General features: G+C 39.8%; 1 protein-coding gene across 1 annotated transcript in view; it reads left to right on the forward strand.

Annotated features, from left to right (window-relative positions):
- Positions 1 to 13,071: 13,071 nt before the first annotated feature.
- Positions 13,072 to 20,355, forward strand: part of KIAA1217 (KIAA1217 ortholog) — a 352,288-nt gene continuing 345,004 nt past the window's right edge. Inside the window, exon 1 of the mRNA XM_064635474.1 lies at positions 13,072 to 13,390. The gene's annotated coding sequence lies outside the window, so the exon portion shown is untranslated. The remainder of the gene's footprint in view (positions 13,391 to 20,355) is intronic.

Genomic DNA, 20,355 nt, shown 5'->3' on the forward strand with positions numbered 1-20,355 from the left:
TGAGAACATGCACTTACTGCTGCCACATATATCTGCTTTTTTTGTTTGCTTTTTTTTGTTTGCTTGCTCATTTGTCTGTTTGGGGAAGGGGTTAGTTTGGGGGAGTGTTTTGGTTTTTAAGGTGTTTGGGTTTTTTAGGGGTTTTTTTGGCAGATTTTGGGGGGGGGGGTTTGGGAGGGTGGATGGAGTTTTGTTGTAGGTTTCTTGGGGTTTTTTTTGAGGGATTTGGGAGTGATTTGGGTTTGGGGGGGGTGGGGGTTTTATTTTTTTTTTTTGAAGGTTTTGAGTGACTGGTTTTGGTTTTTGTTTCTATGGGGAAGGGTTTTTTATCCCGCTTTTTTTTTTTAATGTGTGGGGGGGCAATGAGGTTTTGGGCGGATGGGTGTTTTTGCTTCTGGAGGGCTTTTTTTGGGGGGGGAATTATTTTTTTTTTGGAAGATAGTAGGCTTGGGTCTTTTTGAGGGGGGAAAAGGGACCAAAAGCAGAAGAAGCAGCTCACAGGGAACCGAAAGAGGTATTGTGACTTTGGATGCTTTACTTGCTATTGGTGTTTTCTGTGGTGCTCTGGGGGGAGGAGGAGACTTTTAGCATGTCTACCCCAGGCACACAACGTGTCAGCACAGCAGGCTGCAAAAATGATGTTAAGGATCATACAACTCCATGACATGCTATGCAACTTCTCACCATGCCTAAATAGCCATGAGTGAGCTTCCTGTGGAAAATACCCAGCAGAAAAGCTGTGAACAGGTAGCATTTTCTCAGCATTTAACAAGGCATCACCTCAGAGCTAAGGAGGACCCTTTCTCTCCTTGTTCAGACCAGTCCCAAGCCATAAATAAGCACTTTACTGCGATGTGCTGCAATGAGCATTTCAAGGACCAGGACAAACCAGCTTTTGCTCAGGATGCAACAAAACGAAGGAGCACAATCCATCATTAGTAGTTTCCCACTGGCCTTTTCTTATAGGAGAAGTGGATAACCAAATCTAACAGTAGTTTCAGAGATCATCTGAAAATGGGGTTGTTTTCTCCTGAACCTGAGATCCCAAGTTCCTCTTGAACAATAGTCTGGCCAGCTCTGCTCAGATGTAAAGGACAGGCTACTTCTGTGTAACAAGGAATTAGATAAAGATTTACTGTGATTATTTTAAGCTCCAAACCAATTTGCTAAAACCTGTATTTCTTGATGTATTTTGAATTGTCGAATATATGAAACAGAAATATCAAACATTTGCATTATCATAACTGGACCTTAATATATTTTTTTCACATAAAGCTCACATGAGGAGGAATCAGGTTGGACATGAGGAGGAATTTCTTCACAGAAAGGGTGGTTAAACATCAGAATGGACTGCCCAGGGAGGTGGAGTCACAGCCCCTGGAGGTGTTTAAGGAAAGACTGAATGTGGCACTTTGTGCCATGGTCTAGTGGACATGTTGGTCAGAGGTTGGACTTGATGATTTCAGAGGTCTGTCCCAACCCAATTGATTCTGTGATTCTGTAAATATGAACTTCTAGACACTACTAGAAATATGTCCTTTCCAAATCCAAGGGTTAAATTCCATGCCTTGCTCCTAAAGAGAAATATAAGAAAAACCCTTTAGACCTGTTCGAAACAAATACCATCTTTTCCTGTTGGGCCAAATGGATGGATGTGAACAAGGGCTGAGCAGCCACTGAAATACATGCACATCTTGTGGTAGATTTCATATAAAATGGTGCCAATATGTCCTACCTCTATCTCTTACCAAAATTTTTGATGGTTCTTGAAGACTTCGCAATTTACCTTATTAATGTATCCCTCCTATTTTTTAATGTAAGCAGAGTGAATCTCAGAACACCACCACTGCACACTAATAATACTCAGCAGTTGCTTATTAAAAGACATATAGCTTTGCTATCTATTTGCAGAAGTAAATGGGAACTTGGTGTGCTTGTAATGCACTAGCCTTAATGCAGAAAATTTCAAAAGTATCCTTTATAGAGGGACTACATGGTAAGGTGTGAGAAAGTATTACAGAGCATCTTTAAATGAGATGGAAAGCATTCATTTTTTTAAAATCGCTGGATATAGTCCTGATAGGGAGCTTGATTCATACCAAATAACATCAATAAAACTATAGTAATTGTCTTCCTTGGAAGGATGCTTGAACTAATTATTTGTTACTGGTTTTACATCTACAATTAATTTTGAACTTAATTTTCAGAGGTACTAAACACAATCCCAAAACTCACTGATTTCAAGTAATGCTTTGGGTGCTGGGCATTTCAAAAAATGAGCCTGCCTTATCTACAAGTTCAGTCAAATTGTTAATCCTCATTGGAATTAATGGACTAAGCTAACAGAATCTGCAAATAAATTGGAAGCACTGAATTAGTGTGTCTCCTGATGGTTGTGGAGAGGTGCCTTATCTAACCAGCCTGATCCATTTTTTCACCTTCCCTGACAACAGGCTGCCAGGCATAGGTTGCTCTGCACAGCAGCAGCCTTTTGCTAAGGCACTTTATGTCACATGAAAATATATTCAGTGCTTGAAACTAGCCTATTATTATTAAACACCAACACATCTCAGGGGTGGTATTCATCTTAGAACCATCCTCATAAAATCTTTTTTATTGTTTGTGTGATACATTCTCAAGATATTAACATTTTTATGTGTCTGGAAAGAGAAGAAAATCCCTGAATTTCACTCTGTGAACTCAAATCCAAAAGTGGCCAGTGCAGAAACTGTATAAAATTGGATAATCTGTTTACAGAAAGAGCTGGATGTGTAGCAGAGTTGGCAAAGACATTCAGCTTTTACATAATTGGCTCAGATACTTTCCAAGTCAGGAGGGTCAGTGAGGCTTTACCGCCTGAAAGTTGCTTTGCAAAACCTGTGAAATAAACTGCTCATTTATCATGTTATGGACATTGCCCACCATAGGAAAAATACCAACATACATAAAACGGACTGGTGTCATGGAAAAATTGTCAGGATTTAAACCAGAGGCAGTCAAATAACAAATGGGGTTTCAGGTACTTACAGGATCTGGAAGATCTGGTGTCAAATGGTGATTTGCCTCACTACCTTAATTGAACAACCAACATTCAGACACTTGTATAGACAGCCATAACTACCTGTTTTGTTGATTTATTAAAAAAATTAATTATATTTCAACATTTTAATTAATTCTATTTTGGAATAAATATACCTTGTTTTTAATGTTGTGGTCTCAATTTCTATTTCCAACATCTCCAAATATTGCTGACTATTCTCTTAAAATGAATTTCAGCTAAACCATTTCTAGAAGAGCTTTAAATTCCATATTTTAAAATATGCATGAACCTATTGTATAATAAATGGAGAAACTAGATGGATGCTTAATAAGGAAAGCTGAAAAGACATGAAGTTTAGAGTAAAACCATATTTATTTTTCCTGGTTGTTCTGGTATATTAAACTATAGAACAGAAAAAAGTTAAACCTATGCTATATTAATAGAAGTCAAACAGAGATAAATTATCAAGTAAGGATAGACAACAAGTGAGTAAAAGGGATGAGAAATTTGCAAAATATAGCAGCTTGTCTCTTTGAGTTTAAATGAAAGCAAAGCATTCACTTGTGTATAATTTCCCAAAATATTCTGCAAGTGTAAGGAATTTGTTATTTTCTGTGCTTAATGTTGGGACAAAAGTGACTTAAAATAGGTCTTGATTTTAAGAGTTAAGTGCATTAAATAAGTACAACTTTTTGATTTCTTATTGTTGTTTTGCTCCTTTTGTATAGAGAAAGGAAGCCAAATCCTTTGAACATTGAATATTCAGTTACAGATCCTCCTGCAGGCCATTTGGCATCCTTGCAGCTGTGAGGGAATGGCATGTCAGACCTGGGCAAGCCTGGCTGAAATAGAATGCTCAGCAGGGAAGACTCAGGTGTTGGGACTTCTCTCTGATTTGAGTGCTCATAAGCTTCAGGATAATTTTTTCTCTTTCTTCTACTGTTTCTGTCCTTCATAGGGGTAGGGCAAGTTCAGGCTGTATTTCACGTTGTTGTGTGTCCTGTAGAGTAAGAAATAACCTTCCTGGACCTGCTGCTCCTCAGTGGTAGAAGGATGGCCATGGCTTTGGTTTCTACCAAAATGTGTGATGACAGTAATGAAAAACTGAAGTTATCCTATCACCTGTAGCAATTGCAGCTTTGGTGTTGAATCTTTTATACCAGTGATATCTATTAGGCACAGATCATTTTCATAGCACTTATCACCTATATAATAACCACTGCTTTCCTCTTTCTTACCTGTCTAATACCTTTAAAAAAAGCTGTCAGTATTTATAAAAGTTTGTGTTGAGAAAGTCCTGTTCAGCCATAACTTGAGTAACGACCTACAGACCTGAGTCAGGAGGGACTCTGCTTGGAACAAATGTTTGTCTTACTGGCATTTCACCTCAGAATAGGCAGCAGATTTTTTGTTTGTTTTCTATAAGAACATAAACACCTGTTGTGTTATGTTCTGCCTTCCTTTCAATTGTAGACTAAATATTAAAAAGGGGGAAAGTCACTGTGATAGCACGCAAGTAAATTTAGCAGGTTCCAAAATTCGGAAGAATTTAAAAGCTGCACAATTTTTAGTAGTCCCATGAGATTGTTTGACAGAATTTGCAATGCATGATACAGCAATGAATATCAATCTGTGTTTGGAGAGGATTTAAATAGCAGAGTGCTACCATAGACAACAGCAAGGTGAGTTTGCAAACAAAACAGAGGGACAGTGCAGTGAACGTTACCCTTTGTAAGACACTCCATAAGCCAACAGAACATAACCAAGCAGACAAATAGTTATGTCTCTCTCCTTTGTATTAGGCTGTGTAGTACCCCTCAGAAGGCCCTGCAGCAAAGGATGATTGATGCACGTAACAGTGAATTTCATCCTGCACCTCGAGGACAGGAACAATTGCTGTGCTTTTCCTCTTCATTTTATGCAGCTCACCATACTCTTTGCTTCATGCTTTTAAAGTCCTTGAGCATAATCAAAACAGTACAGGTTGCCTGCAACCTCAAAGTAAAGCAGAAAATTTAGAAAATGTTTTTGCATATCCTTTCTTCCCTGATTTTTTATTTGACCTCAGATTAGTTTTGTTTCTTTTTGGCATCTAAAATCAAAGTCTATGCAACTAAAGTTGGTCCCTTCAAAAGGTATATGGAAAACAACACCACATTCTCAGACTGAGAAGGGTGCTTGTCTGGATAGCATAATTTAAAAAAAAGTCTCATTTGCCTGCAATAAAATATTAATTCAATACTTTGCATTAGCTGTTCTTATTTCCTTGTGTGCAGCATTCTTTCATACAATTCTGGTATATTCTAATAACTCTAAAGGCCTAAGAGGAAAAACATGCCTCTAAAAACTTCTTGCTAATGGAATACTGAAATTACAAGTCAGTCATCTTAAAACCACTGAGTTACAGCACTTTCCTGTTTACCAAAAACACTACTCTTTTAAAATGGATTTATCCTCCCCTTAGATTTTCCATCTTAGCCTGCTCTCCCATGAAAATAAATAAATAAATAAATAAAATTATATGGTGTGGCCAAAACCAGGGTCTGCCTTAGTTGTCTCTCGGAACACTGAACAACATTGCAATAGTACCAGCACTCAGGTACCTCATTGTGATTTCAGTAGGGCTGAGACCATTGGTGCTTAAAGGACACCTCTCTAGGTCACAGTAATATTTGTTTATCCACAGCAATTGTTGTGTGCCAAAACAAATACGGTGAGGCTTAAAAGGCAGAAAAAAGCAGTGTGTATGTCAGCAGAATTTGCCTTGAGAAACCTAATCACCTCTATGGTTTAAAAAGAGCATGGCATCTACACAGCATATCCACAAAACTACATGTGTGCAGGGGGCTATCCCAGATGGCAAAGGCTTTTCCAGTCTTGGCAAAATAATTAGGTTTGCCAGGTGATATGAGAGCCATGGTAAGGTAGCCAGGCACAGGAAGCTGCTGGAGTTTCTGGTAGTTGGAAAGGCTTCTTCCTGCTCCCTCTGCCACAGAGTACTGTTGCAGCTTTAAGCTGAGAAAGTGTTTCATCTGGGTCCTGAAAATTTTTTTATCATACAGTAAGTTTTAGAAAGATGGAAAATATGGCTTTTGTTGCAAGCTTACAACTGGTTTGTTGGCTGCCTTATGATTTCAAATGGTCTGTTGTTGGGCAGGGATGGTAACCAAACACACCTATGCAGTTCTCCGGGTATCACTAAATGCAGCATTTACAGATTTCTGTGTATCAAAAAAATCTAATAACCAGTATAAACTGCAGACCAATATAATACAGTATAGTTAGTAGAGTGCAAACTCTGCCTATGCAATGTTTCTCTTTTACCTCCAGGAATGAATACAATTTGAGAGACATTTTCTGCTCAAAAACCTTCCGAGCTACTTCAACTTGTTACTATTTGTTATGGATGTCAAATCTACAATTTTTAGCTTTGAATAACGCCATCACTGTCACTATTCAAAAGACAGCATGTCATCTTGGCTTAGTGTATGAATTATGTAGAAACACAGTTTTAGTACTTGGTTTCCTATAGTAATCACATATATAGTCTTGACATACTCCATGATCTCTTCAGCCTTTTGGAAATACCTATCCCTATAAAGCAAGAAGGTATTGTCAGTATTCATAAACTATTCTAAAATGATGATCAGTAGTCCATCACGCCCTTAGCCACTTTTACAAGAGTTTGTTTTTTGAGAGCTCCAAGTGCTGGTTTCATGATTGCATGTTTTGGTCATAGCTCTCCATCTTCAGCTGTTTGTTGCACAGAGCATTAGCTCAGTTACTTGACATATAAAACACAATACTCTATAAATCCAGAAATAAATGTATAAATTCATTATTTTATGCCAAATGTGCTTGTCATGGGTTTCCATAAGTCAAAAAAAATACCACTAGTCTTAGCATTTTATCACAAGTGCTTCTCTTTTGATGGGAACTGCTTAATCATAAGGCAAGAGCAATCACGTTGGATGACAGCAAAGGCCCATCTCACTGAGTATACTGTCTCAAATGGTTACCAGTGGCAGATTACTATGAAGAAAGCATGTATAAGTAAAAATGCAACAAATTTACGTCAATTTAAGGACTTCTATGCCAAACGTTGCATCTGCAGCACGGTATTCAATAACTCTCCTTGGATGTTGGTTGTAAAAAAACTAATTTATTTTGAAAACATTTGTATTTCAGGCTGAGTCAGACATTGTCTTACTGATTGCTACCGTTTCTTTATTTTAAACTTGAAGTTGGATAATAGACCTCTATAATGATTTCTTATTATGATGTCTATAATGATTTCTTTTTTTCCTTCTCTAGATCACTCATGATTTTAATACCTTTGTTATATCCTCCCAGTTACACCTTTTCCAAACTGAGGACTTCTGGTTGTCTTAGTTTATCTTTGCAAGGAAATTGTTCTCTCCCCATTCAGAATTTTTTCTGACATAATTCCCCATGAGATGCCTGTGGAATCCCTGTAGGGTCATATTACAACATTATGAGACTTCAGTAGGTTTAAAATTGCACTGGAAACTATCTACAGCTTTACTCAGCACCTCTAAAATCAAACTATTACAAATAAAATAGTTAAAAACGATTTTAGCTTCCTACCAAAAGCCACCCATGGTTAAAAAACTATGATGTCTAAAAAATACGGTTTTCCAGGCAGAAATCTGACAGTGTGAATATGATTCATATGTTAGGCATATCAGGAACTTTTCTTAGTCCTTATTGTGAGGCGAGGAGAGAGTGAGCTTCCTTTTTTTGCATTGCTCTTCATAACCTCATTTTATATTGAGAGTTCAGCTCCCCTTCCTTGGCAACAGGCACATCAACAACAAAAGTGTAAACCAAATGTGTACACACACTATCCTTTCACTCTGGCATCTTTCTTACAGTGCAGAGAAGTTCCTTGTCCATTTCTGCTGCAAAATTTTGACTGGCAATGCTTCAGCAGTATCTAAAAAGTCTTTGTGCCAACAGTTGCTAGTGAAGGCAAGGATACTGCATTTGTTTCCATCCTCTGACTTTCCCCAGGAAGGCTGACAAATAGGAGATTTCAATATCCTACATTAAAAAAAAATTGATTGTTCAACATATTCTTCTCATTACTCTTCTCTCAGTCACAAGTGAACTTCTGAAACCAGAAGCAAAACACCTGACTTAGCTGGGAAGAGAACTGAAAATATTTGGGTTGCCTTCCCAATAACACTGATATGTCATTGTTCATTTCTGTTTTATTGAAATGTTATGACTTTTGGCATTTTAATGTAATTTCAGTGGGTTTAGTCTAGTACAGATTTCAAACCTAAAATTTCTTTTTTTTTTTTTTATGTGAGCTTTTATTTTCTGATGTATTCTTCAATATATTTTATTCAAAACTAGATGATTCCAAGGTCATGTAGCATCAGAAACCCAGTCTTCTTCAGCAGTGCATAGAAAATATGAAGTAAATTAAACTGTGAGTGAAAATGAATTGCAAAGAAGGGCAGAAAATTGCCCAGGCCTACTTCAGTGCCAAAATGAGCAGAATGGTCAATCAGTCCTCTTTTGGCTTAAACAAAAACAAGGGAATACTTGGGGTGGGGAAATGCTTCAGTTCTTTGAGAGATCCAAAAAGGCCATTTGGTGTAGAAATGAAATATTTAGTTAGGGGCTTTTTCCAGTAGAAGCAGATAAAAAAGATTTGGAATTAGGTTCACAGGGTAGAATCAGGAGTCTGGCAAATACCCACATCAGAGATACTGTTGATAATGGTACTAGAGCTGGAGATGCTTCCTTGACCCCCGTAGCCTGGACTCTCCCTATGTCCACCCAGCTGACACGTAGGACAAATCTGCATGCTTGCCACAGACTTGACCTTGTGTTTTCCAGTAGTTCCTGGAAAATGCCAGTGTTCCAGAATAACTCGTAACTCAAGGAAAAGCCACCACGGGAAAAGCTGCTGCACTGGAGATGAAACAGCTGGATCCTGCCTGTCCTGTCCTGGGTGTGGACACTGAAGTAGTTGTTTTTCATAGGAATTTAATTATTTTTGAGACCTCTTTCTTGCTTTAAAACACTGTCGAAATTGGCTGAGTGCTCTGCTACATACTATTGCAAAACCTGTGATAATCTTTGTCAAACATAAATGTTTTGTGTGTATTTTCTTAATTTTTCTAAAAAATTCTTTTTCCCCTGCTGCAAGTAGGAAGGAGTTCAAAGGAGTATTGTGTGCTCTAAAATGGGGGAGAATGTTGCCATGATGAGATTGTGCCTTGCAGTATTTTTTTTTTAAATGTAGAAAGTTCTGAAGGACATTTTTTTCCTGCAGAGCTCCCTAGGAGATCTGAATTAAACCCAGGAAAATATTAATAAAGTCTAAAGATCATTCCATAAGAAAGCAATGAAAACAAGTGCATGCTGTAAGCACAGAAAATGCAAAAGACTAAATGAATTCCTCATTAAGGTGGATGCCAGGTTGTGCTGCAAGGGGGATGAATTTGGCTCAGAAGCCAAACTGCAAGTTCGCAGCCTCCCCGGAGGTTTTGTTGTGTTGCAGTGGCTCTGTGCTGCTGTGAGCAGCACTTTCTGGGAACTGCGCCTTCCCTCAGTAGCTCTGCAGCAGTGCAACCCTATATTTAATCAATTCAGGTGCTTGAAATACTTCCTTGCCCAGCATGAATGTCACTACACGGACCCATAGATCAAGGGAACGTACTTAGTCCCCATTCACAAAAGTTAGATATTCCTTTGTAGAAGAACAGAAGGTAGAGTGCAGGTCAAAGAAAGAATGAAAATATTGTGTCAGACTTTTCTTCCCTTTTGTCAGATGATAAAACTTTGGAGAAGTTTGGGTTTGTTTGTTTGTTTTTGTGTGGCATTGTTTTGGGGTTTTGTTGTTGTTGTTTGGGTTTTTTTAATACTTCCTATCCCTACTTGACCTTCAAAACCAAAAGGGATTACTTAGGCATGTTGTACTTAGGCTGATAAGTTTTAGAAGTAATGGGGTAACTTAAAGTAACCTCATGATTGTCTCAGAAAAACAAAAGAGCAACAAAATCAGTGAATGCAGAAGTCTTACGGATATCACATCTACAAAAATTCCGTTCATTTCCCACAGTGTGATTAGCAATAAGAACTTTCTTGTAAATGGGATACTTAGTGAAGCACAACATACCCTTGCAAGAACCCTACCACAATACCAAATACTTAAAAAAAGGAAATCTTTTTCTTAGAATAGAATATCTCCACCTGACTCAACACTTTGCTACTGCTTTCCACTTGTGAATAGCTGTGTATCAGTATCTTGCTGTTTGCAACCATTACAGGAGCTGTACAGAACAGCTAACAGACATCAAATAACTAGTATTACATGAAGACAGTATTGAAAAGGAATTCCATTTGAAAGATCCATTGAATGGGGAAGATGGTACTTTTTAGAATCTCTAAGGCCCTTATTCTGCCTGTAGAAAAAACATTATTTACTTCAACAGGAGTACACAAAAAATTAGTAATTGTCTGCAGATGGAAATACAGTATTTTAATGTAAGATTTTGATTTACAAGAATTTAGTGAAGACTGGCATATGCTTTTTTAAGGTTGATTAATAATGGGTTTGAATCAACCCCAGACAAGGATTTCTTCAGTGCTGTGTCCATTGGTGTAAATAAATTGCTGCAAGTTTAACAAGGCTTTGGGCTGAAACTTGCTTGTTAGGCCAACAGACAGGGATCTTGGTCCTGTACTAAATCTGATGGACATTGCTGGGATTTTCCTACAAGAAGTAATCTTCCATTTGCCTGTACAGATCATGTGGGACCTTCAGTCCCCCCATTTGGCAAGGCTCAAGAAGTGTCCTGTGAGATTGCAGGAGACCTTGACTGCTGGTGTTGGCGAGAACAGAAATCACCCAGGACCTCTGAGAGGGTTCTGAAGCACTATCTCCACATCAGGACCTTTATAAGGCAGTGTACAGATGGGTGCTTGCAGGGCAGCATCTTCCTTCCAGTCCCTCACAGCTTCCTTCTTCCTTTTCTGGAAAGAAATGATACAGATTTGGTCTCAGCTGCACTAAGTAGCTTCATTTGAAAAGGATGAAGTAGATCATTTCAGATGTTTTGGAACGAAATGATCTGAAGCATTGCTAAATGCAAAGACTTCCCCCCCCCCCCCCATTTATTATAATGATACTCTTACTATTATGATTGTATCCATTACAGAAGTTTCCTTTACAGTTACCCCAGTTAGGATTAATCACCATCTCTACTGTATGAACTTATGGCCCAAGAGGCATGGTAAGTAATGATAACAAACAAGTCCTTACTACTACTTTAAGTGAAAAATTCAAAGCTGGAAAAATGATGGACTGTGCTCAGTCCATCATTTAAAGCAATACATGACATCACCGAAATTGTTGTATGGGCTGCTGAATCAGAAGCACTGGCTCTGCAGTCAGTGCTCTTTATAGACGTCCTGCATAGTCTTGGGCAAGTTATTTCACCTTTCTGTGCTTGTGTTTCCCCTGCCATTGCTTGCCTATCTTATCTGCATAGCCTGGACTGTAAATCTCCAAGACAGGTATTCTCTCTCTGTGTATGGTCAGTGAAAAGCCCAACTGAGTCTCAGTTCAGCTGCAGCCCCTATGCATTGCTTATTGCAAATACTGTCCCTTATCATAGATATAAATGCAGTGTATCACACTTGGCAAAACCAAAGTCCTGGTATATAAGATTGCCCTGTAAAGCATCTACTCTAAAATCTCAGAGAGATGGGCAATAAGTTATTTACTTATATAAGCAAGCATGAAGTTTGGAACAATATTAAAGAAGTGTTGTTGCTGTTCTAGCTCATATTTAAGTGCATTATACAACTTCAGAGCTGCTGTTTTTTGACCATCGCACTATACAGACAAAGCTCCATGCTTTGTGATAGAAAGGTCAAGCTCAGGCTGTCCACCTTCTAGATAGAAGTTGCCAGCTCTTTGGGAACAGGAGGTGCCTAAAAGCAGAAACCAAAATTGTGTTACTAGCTGATTCCATTTTAAAGATACCTGCAAAACAAAGGCACCATCCTTCATCAAAATAAGCTAATGCAAGCTTTGTAATTATGTTTCTTAAGGGCTGCCTGTCTTAATTTCTCTTGCTCTTACCTCTTAAATTTTCAGATAAGCAAAATTTACAAAGATGGCCGTTGCAGGAGGTATTGCAACCTTGGGGAATTCCTACCAGTGCGGTTGTATGCCACCCAGCATCAAGAATCATTTTTGTAAGGGGGAAAAGCAAAACCATCTAAACAAAACATTGATTTAGTATATTTCCTTCATGCACATTTTTTTTTCTGTCTTGAGAGATCCCGATTTGGTTTTTCTTTAAACATGCATGCCATTGTAGAAAGTCCATCACTTCTTATCCCCATTTTCTGTCAGCTTACATCCAAGATTAGCTTCCTATTTCTGGGCTCCCTATGCATTCAGATTTTTGCTTAAGATATCTTTCATAGCTCGATTAGAGCGTAAAAGCCCCGTTTGTCTGAACAGAACTGCTAATGTGATGTTCCCAATGAAGAAGACAGTACATCGCCTTCCTGCCGATGGATATATTCTGAGAGAAATCACTCAAGCCAGCAAACATTCATCTGTCCTTAAAAAGGAGAGAGGAAGGTTTCGGGTATCGGGCACACGCTGGTACCCTTCTGACAAATCTCTCCAGCTGGCTGTGGCAAGAGAGCCCTTCCCCAGTGCCGAGTCAACCGGGCCAGTGCGTGAGCTAGTTAAGATTATACCCGTGTAGGACTGGTTTGGGGGGTTTGAATCACAGAAGCGACGCGAGTAAAGTGCTCCTCTAGCTAGATGCAGCTATTAGGATGCCTAATAAATATTTATAGTCCCTCACCGGGGAGGTGATTGACAGCACGGGGGCAATCCCTACCCTGCAGCTGCAGGCAAGCAGCTTGGGCAAAGCATCCCGGGGCGGGGGTTGCGCGCAGCGGGGCCGCGTTGCTTCCGCAATTGCGGAGGGCCTCGGGACGGCCCTCCCCGCAGGGGCTGCGGGTGCCCCCGGGGCAGGACTGGCCCCGGCCCGCGGAGGGACGAGCGGGCGCTGCGCGGTGCGGCCCGGCCCGGCCCGGCTCCCCCCGCGGTGCGGGGAGGGCGCTGCCGCAGTGACTGCGGTCCCGCGGAAAGCTGCGGAGCCGCCCGCCCCGCCGCAGCCGGGCTGCCTGCAGGTGAAGTGAAAGTCGTCGGGGAGAGGCAGGAGGAGGCGGCAGAGGAGGAGGAGGAGGGAGCGCGCAGCCCGTCCTGCGCGCTGCAGCCGGCGGAGCCTCCGCACCGCCCCCCGGCCCTCCGCGGCGGCGGCATCCCGGCGCTCCGCCGAAGTGAGTGCTTCCCAAAGTTCGCCTTCCCGGGGCAGGGGGTGACCTTGGGGCAGCTGCGCCACGGGCAGGTGGGGCTCAGCGGGGCGGGGGTCGGCGCTGCCTCCGCCGCCGCCTCCCGGGACCGGCAGCAACTCGGGGAGGCGAAGGGTAGGGTGGGGAGCGGTGCGTGGGGTGCCCGGGGAGCGGTGCGGGTTCCTGGCGCTGGGGGACACCGGCAGCCTCGGCGGGGGCGAGCCGGGCGGCTGAGAGCTGGCCACACACGGGTGAGCTCCGGCGGCGGCCCGGGGCGGGTCGGGAGCGCCTTATCCTCCGGCCGGTCTGCCTGTCCCTTTGCCTGTGAGTCTTCTGCTTGTGAGTATGTCAAACTTAGAAGTTACTTACGGTAAGCATGGAGTACCACAGAAATTGCTTTCCCCCAAAAAAACCATGATGTGTGTGTATTGCATGCTTTGACTGTATTCAGAAGCTTTCCACAACAGAATTACTGTACTTTTTGGAGGAAAAAAACCTAACCCAAATCCTCTAAGAATGTGCAGATTGAGTTGCAAGCTTTTCTTTTGAGCCCTGAGGAAGAAAGCGCAGCTCTCTAAACGCTCAAAGTGCGGGGTCCGCAACCCTAGACCTGCTGCCCTGCTCTCAGGGACAGTGTGAAGGTAGAAGATGCTCAGTGGGGGTGTTCTGCGTGTGTCTTTGCCCATGTGTGTCCCGAGGTATTATATGCTGTCAGGTGAGAGTCAACTTTTCCTGCTGCTTCTGGAGTTCAAGAAAAACTATTGTTAGCTTCAAGAATAGCAGGATTTGGCTTGTCTGCGTTTGCCGAGTTCAGCCCCTGCATACAGTACTGGCCAGCGTGGTGATGTCAGTTTCTCAGAATATTTAATAGTCGTGTATACTGCTGCATATCTCTGCTGCTGTTTACAATCAGTCATTATTAATTTGCTTTTATTTCTTGTTCTTTCTCTGTCCTAATATCTTCAAAATACTTGTTTGAAGCCCTGCAGATGAGTATTGCGTTCTGCCCAGGGAAATCACCAGCTGATCATTTGCGTGCCTTTGGCTGCTCAGGAAGGCTGCCTGGACAGTAGCTTTTGCTTACTTGTGAAAGCATAGTTAAACTATTAGATAAAATATTGTATAATATCAAACATTAGGATCTAATTTTGTAGACTTCTGGTAACAGACTTTCTGCATGCTAGAGATTATTTTTTTTCTTCTAACCTTGTGAACTGTGTGAAGCGAAATGCAGTGAGTATGCAGTGCATAGAATCAGCCGGGTTGGAAAGGACCTCTCAGATCATCAAGTCCAACCCTTGATCCACTACCTCCGTGGTTACATAGAATCATAGAAATCTGTATCCTTTAGCTCTCTAAGAATGACATTTTAATACAGTGACCAAGTTAGATATCTGACTAAATAGAACTCTTCCTTTTTCCTTAACTCTTTGTTTACCAAACCAAACCTAATCTCAAATTCCTTTGATAACACCCAAACTAATACATGCAGGAATTTCTGTGCGCGCAGCTGGTCTTGTATGTACAACATCCAGGGTGCAGTGTTGATAGTGCACAACTCTTTCTGTAGTCAGAAACTCGCTCTGACTTCGTACTGTATGTGCCTGGAGCTCTGACTGATGTGCACAGGCCCGAAGATTTTATATAATGCCATAGTTCAGGCTTCTGGGTTTTAAAGAACCTTTATCCTCAGATCATTTCAAAATTAGAGGAAGAGGTTTAGTGTTGAATATTTTTAATGCTTCTTTGTCTGGAACTATATACTTTTTTTTTCCCCTGTATGGCAGATGAATTATTCTAAAACTGTTTTGACAATTTGCTATAATTCACATTGTGTTTTCTAAAGAATTCAACGTACAACAATAAAACTGCCGTAGAATAAAACTACTGTGTTTAGTTACTTTTTTTTTTTAATATGCCCTCCTCCTCCCCTCCCAAATCATTGCCTTTGTATTCCTATTCATCATTGGGTTTGCTGGTTTTGTTTGTTTGTTTTTGTTTTGTGCCTTTTTTTTTTAAACAGATGTTCTGAATAGCTAATATGCTGTCTACCTACTTTCAGTGTTTGAAGTAGCAATCTCCTGTTTATTGCTTTGTGATTAAATTACTCTGCTGGTAGTCCATATATGTAACTTTTGGTTTAAGGTATAGGGACAGGTGGGAAAAGTTAGCTTGCTGGGTTTTTTCTGACATAGTCATACGGAAGCCAATCCTGTGGTATGGCAGAGTTGTTTCTTGAGAGAATAAATTTATTTCTTGTCACTGAAGGTTAGAGCTTGGCAGCTCTTTATTGTGGAGTCTTGTGTAATAGGGGCTGTCCAGACATTGGTTTGTTGGGGCAAGTATGACGTCTAGGCTGCTGTTGGTAACAGTTTGGATTTTGTAAGGTTGCCCTTAATTGAACGGCTCTCTTGTGTTTGACATTTGCTGCGACCTCTTGCTGTAAGCAAAGGGAGACAGTTAATGATTTTGAAGCTTGTCTTTCACTCAGAGTTGAAAATGAGGATGTTTACTTCTAGTTCCTATTCTAACTCTCAGTCATGGTTCAATTTTTACTTTTTTTCTTCTTTTTTCTTTTTTCTTTCTTTTATTCCATCTCTATTACACTTGGGATTTTTAGAAACATACAGAAAAATTTATGTATGTACTGAGAATCTAGGTACTTAAAGGTTGCTTTATAGATACAGAAGTCTTAAAGATAAAACTTGCTAATTTTTACAATTTTTAAGTTTAGTCAGCGTTTGCAGAGGACTACTGGAAGTTAAGTTAGAAGCAGTGAAGAAAGAAATGAGAAAGTGGACTCTGAGTGGCAAACGCAGCACTGAGAAAAAGGACAACTCACTGGAGCAAGAAGCAGAGGACACAAAGCAAGCTGAGAGGGAGGGAACTAAAGAAATAACTGGGAAAGTGGGGTGGAACTAATGTTAGCTGGCAGGGAAAGAGGAAAAATATGGACTTTCTTTTCTATTTGACTCATCACTTATATCAAACTGTATTAAGTGTACCATCTCATGGAGGATGAAAGATTATTTTTACATACCATTCCTTAGGTTGATTCTGTATTTGACACTGTTGTGGTAGGCAGAAGCTGCAGCCTATAGAGAGGAGTTTTATTGCAGACCCAGCTTTGTCATCTTGTAGTAACCGACTAATTAATTTTGTGCACTACCTCAATCTTGGACTCTTCTGCTGAAGTAGTTCATGTGACTGGTTTGTCATGGTATTTGTGTGTGTTTGCACCTCAGCAAAGGTACCAGAAATGGCAACTTGACTATTCAAAGGGTGGTTGGTGGTAACTGCTTTCTCTCATAAATAGCCTGGCTGGAATGTAAATTGCTGACCTGAGGGTGAAGGCCTTTCCAGTCCATTGCAATTACTTGAGCTTTTGGTCCTCTTCCAAAACAGTGCGTTCCAGCTAGGCATTGCTGATTCTTTAATTCTGCAAAAAATAAATTGCTTTTTCTTAAACGTGTTGTGCTGTGGTGCAAAGGGACATTCCTTTGTGATACCAAACACCTCAATCCTTCTGACTGAAAAAGGTGTTGTCCTTAGTCTTGATCCAGTGAAGACATTGTTTATCTGTAAGTCCTTATAGATTTGGATTTGTAGATTTGGATTCGCTGAAGATGTCTCAGAACTTGTATATAGTTTATATATGCAAGATTGCTCTTATTTTTTTTTCCCCTTCAGCACAACTGAATGATCGTGTTTCTTCTTTTTTTCATCCAATGCAAACTGGAATTGGCTATATTCTTGAATGCCTCAGAATTCATTAAATAATGGAATGGTAGTTTTCCAAGCCAGCATGAAATGAAATAACTGTAAACATGTATACAAAAAAGGAAAACACTGAGATATTTGTTGCTAACATTCAGGTATACTGCCAGATCTTGGAGTAACAACATTATTTGTGTCAGGGTGGTGGGTAATGCCAGGAGAGGAAACAGGTTCTGTATTAGGGACAAAATGGATTGGGACAGTGCAGTGGTTCCTCCAGAAACATCCCTTGATAGTAAATGTTGGTGGGGGTTTTTTAATTATTTTATTTAAAAAATTTATTTATTAAGAGGATGTTAAAATTATCAGTTATTACCTCTTTTGCTTCAATGTCTTTGGATGGGAGAAGGGAAACAAAGCCTTCTGTAGTTCCCCACTGAAAACCTCTCTTGAAACCCTGACTCACTGGAGTATTCTCCAAATCACTTGATACAGTGTTTGAGTTTCTGCAATTTAATGGCAAGTCTGTAAAATCTTGTGGACTGTGTATTTTTTTTAAAACAGCTTAGCTTTTCTATTTGTTATAATATAGTTTCTTTCCTTGTGTCTCTTCCTTCCTCCTGTAGTATTATGCATCTTGTTACTTTAGGCCCTAAACTACCCCCTTCTAAAGTACAATTTGTAAGCGTGTGGTTGTTATTTTTTTGTTTGTTTGTTTTTGGTTTTTTTCTCTTTTCATGCAGTATGGACTAAAACCAGTTTGTAGATCTTATGAGATGCAGTGGAAACTTAGTTTTCTATGTCCCTTCTTCGAGCATGGCAAGACATGAAATTATGCCTTTGTGGAATTTGGTAGGAGTTTGGTTGAGAGTGCCACAGGATGGTTAGGGTTGACAGGGATCTCTGGAGGTCATCTTGTTTAACCTCCCCATGCAAGCAGGCCCACCTAGAGCTGTTTGCCTAGGTGACTTCTGAGCCTCCCTGGACACTCTGTGCTCAGTCAGTATTGCTAAAAAAGATATGAGTTTCTTTAAGGCGGAATTTTAGTGGAGTCTTAAAAAACTTTGTAACAGGGGATGAGTATTTGATGAAGGATGCAACTTAAACCAAATTAAAAAAACACCAGAAAAAAACCAAAAAACTCTGGGGTTTCCTTGTTGCCAAGATGGTGTATACAGCGTTATGCTGCTCAAACTTGAAAAAGGTGGCATTTTACTCTTCAGTTGCCTACCTAGTGCTTCCCTTTCATTCAGTTTTCTTATGATCTTGATCCCAAAAGAGCATGAGCACAAGAAACAGTGAAATCCTCATTTCCTTTACAAAGACGGAGAAGGAAGCCCTGCTTACACTACTGGCTAAAGACCCCTTAATTCTGAAAGAATGCAACTTAGTCATGTCAGATTAAGGAGTTCTGGACATCATACATCCCTACATATATGCATTCCTCCTGCGCCTTTTCTGGTGCAGCTGATGCTGGTGGGTGCTCCATCTCTCTGTTCCTTAGTCTGGATATGCATTTCAAACACACCTTTCTCTAGCTGGAGTTCCCAGTCTGAGAGAAGATTTTCTGGGAAACAAAAAAATATGTATTTATCACTTAATTTGCAGTTAGTAGTGTTTACTGCTTGACCAAAGTTGCTGCCTTTTTCTGTACTTTCCTTAGAATACTTTGAAACTATATTGCATAAATTCAGTTTTGCTGTGCAACTCAGATAAAATGTACAGCATAATATGCAAGACTACTGTAATTAGGCTTTTACTAATTGTTTTAGAAGCTGATGCTATATAACCTTTTGACCTAGGAAAGTTTTTAAAAGTGAAATGTAGCAGTACTATTTTTTTTCTCGTAATTGACTTACCGTTTTCTGTTTAAACCAACTTTTTTCTTGCAGTATCGCATAAAATAGAGTAATCTCTACAGGCATGTCAGAGCTCAGCATCATGTTGTTGGGTATTGGGATGCCAATGGGGAAAAGTGACATGATCTTGGGATCATGCAAAACAGAACATGGACTGTCAAGATAGTTAAGACTGAATATTGCTTTAGTAATGACAACTCCTACCTTGGAAACTGCATTCTGTCTGGCAAGAGTCTAAGTTTTGTAATGAGAAAATGTATTCTATCCTTTATTGATATGAATTTGTATGGAGATTACTTGGAAATGTTTGCTGGAAGAAGTTTTGTAAAATTATTTGTCTTCATTTTGAAATCCAAAAGGACAGATTATACGTATTTGTTACTCAGTGATGGAGTATGTAATTAGTACTTTGGCTGAACATGTATTATGCATTTAGTTAGCAAATACTTTCCATTGTAACGTTTGTTCTAGTAAACCGTATTTCAAGTATGGATAATCCTCTTTTAACATAATTGGAACATGGAGCATCTTCAGTTTAAAGACTGATGGGATAGTTGTAGTGTGCTACTGTAATGTCAGCGAAGAAACACTGAAGTGCGAAGGAGTCACGTGCTATAAGCACGACTGCAAGATTTTGTATTTCATCCAGTCCCGTTTCTAGCGTTCTCGTATATGGTGGTATAGTCATTATAAAGATTTTAATTGGCCAAGAGCTTGCCAGCTTGTGTTTGCCAACTATGCTGAAATCCTGGCCAAACTTCTTAAAATTATGCAGTAAATTGCAGTTGGCTGAAAATGGCACATATAAATAGATGATATGGTGCTGAATTACAATTCGTTATTGAAATTCAGCTGGTATATAATAGATAGCCATAAAAAGGCAACGTTGTTCCCCTAATATAGGCCTTTAAAAGAACACAGTATTTTTTTTGGTAAAGTTAATGTTTATCACAAACTCATAAAGTCTAGTTCATAGTTTAGCGACTTTGTGGAAAAAAAAAAACAACTTTTCTGTTCTTGAAAAGAAAGTGGTCTACTATCTAGTTGGTTTCCAGTGGGAATAGTTCATTATTTTTTGGGGGATTAGGCAAAAGTTGGATGAAAAGTGTATTTTATACATAAATTGCTTTTCAAGCATCTTGCTTCAGAAATCATATGGGAGAACAGCAGTATCTGTAGTTGATTATTATTTGTGTTGCCTTCTCCCCATAACAAAGAATATTTTGTGCCCGATTGGAACTTTGAAACTGGTAAGATACAAAGGCTTATTCATGGAATCAGATTTTACTAATCTGTATTTGGCTTCATAGTAGTGCCTTCCACAGGCTAGAATAGCATCAAAGTCCAATTGCATGACATGTGGTGGCATGTATAGTG

Source organism: Pseudopipra pipra, chromosome 1, assembly GCF_036250125.1.
Source record: "Pseudopipra pipra isolate bDixPip1 chromosome 1, bDixPip1.hap1, whole genome shotgun sequence".
Classification (NCBI taxonomy): domain Eukaryota; kingdom Metazoa; phylum Chordata; class Aves; order Passeriformes; family Pipridae; genus Pseudopipra; species Pseudopipra pipra.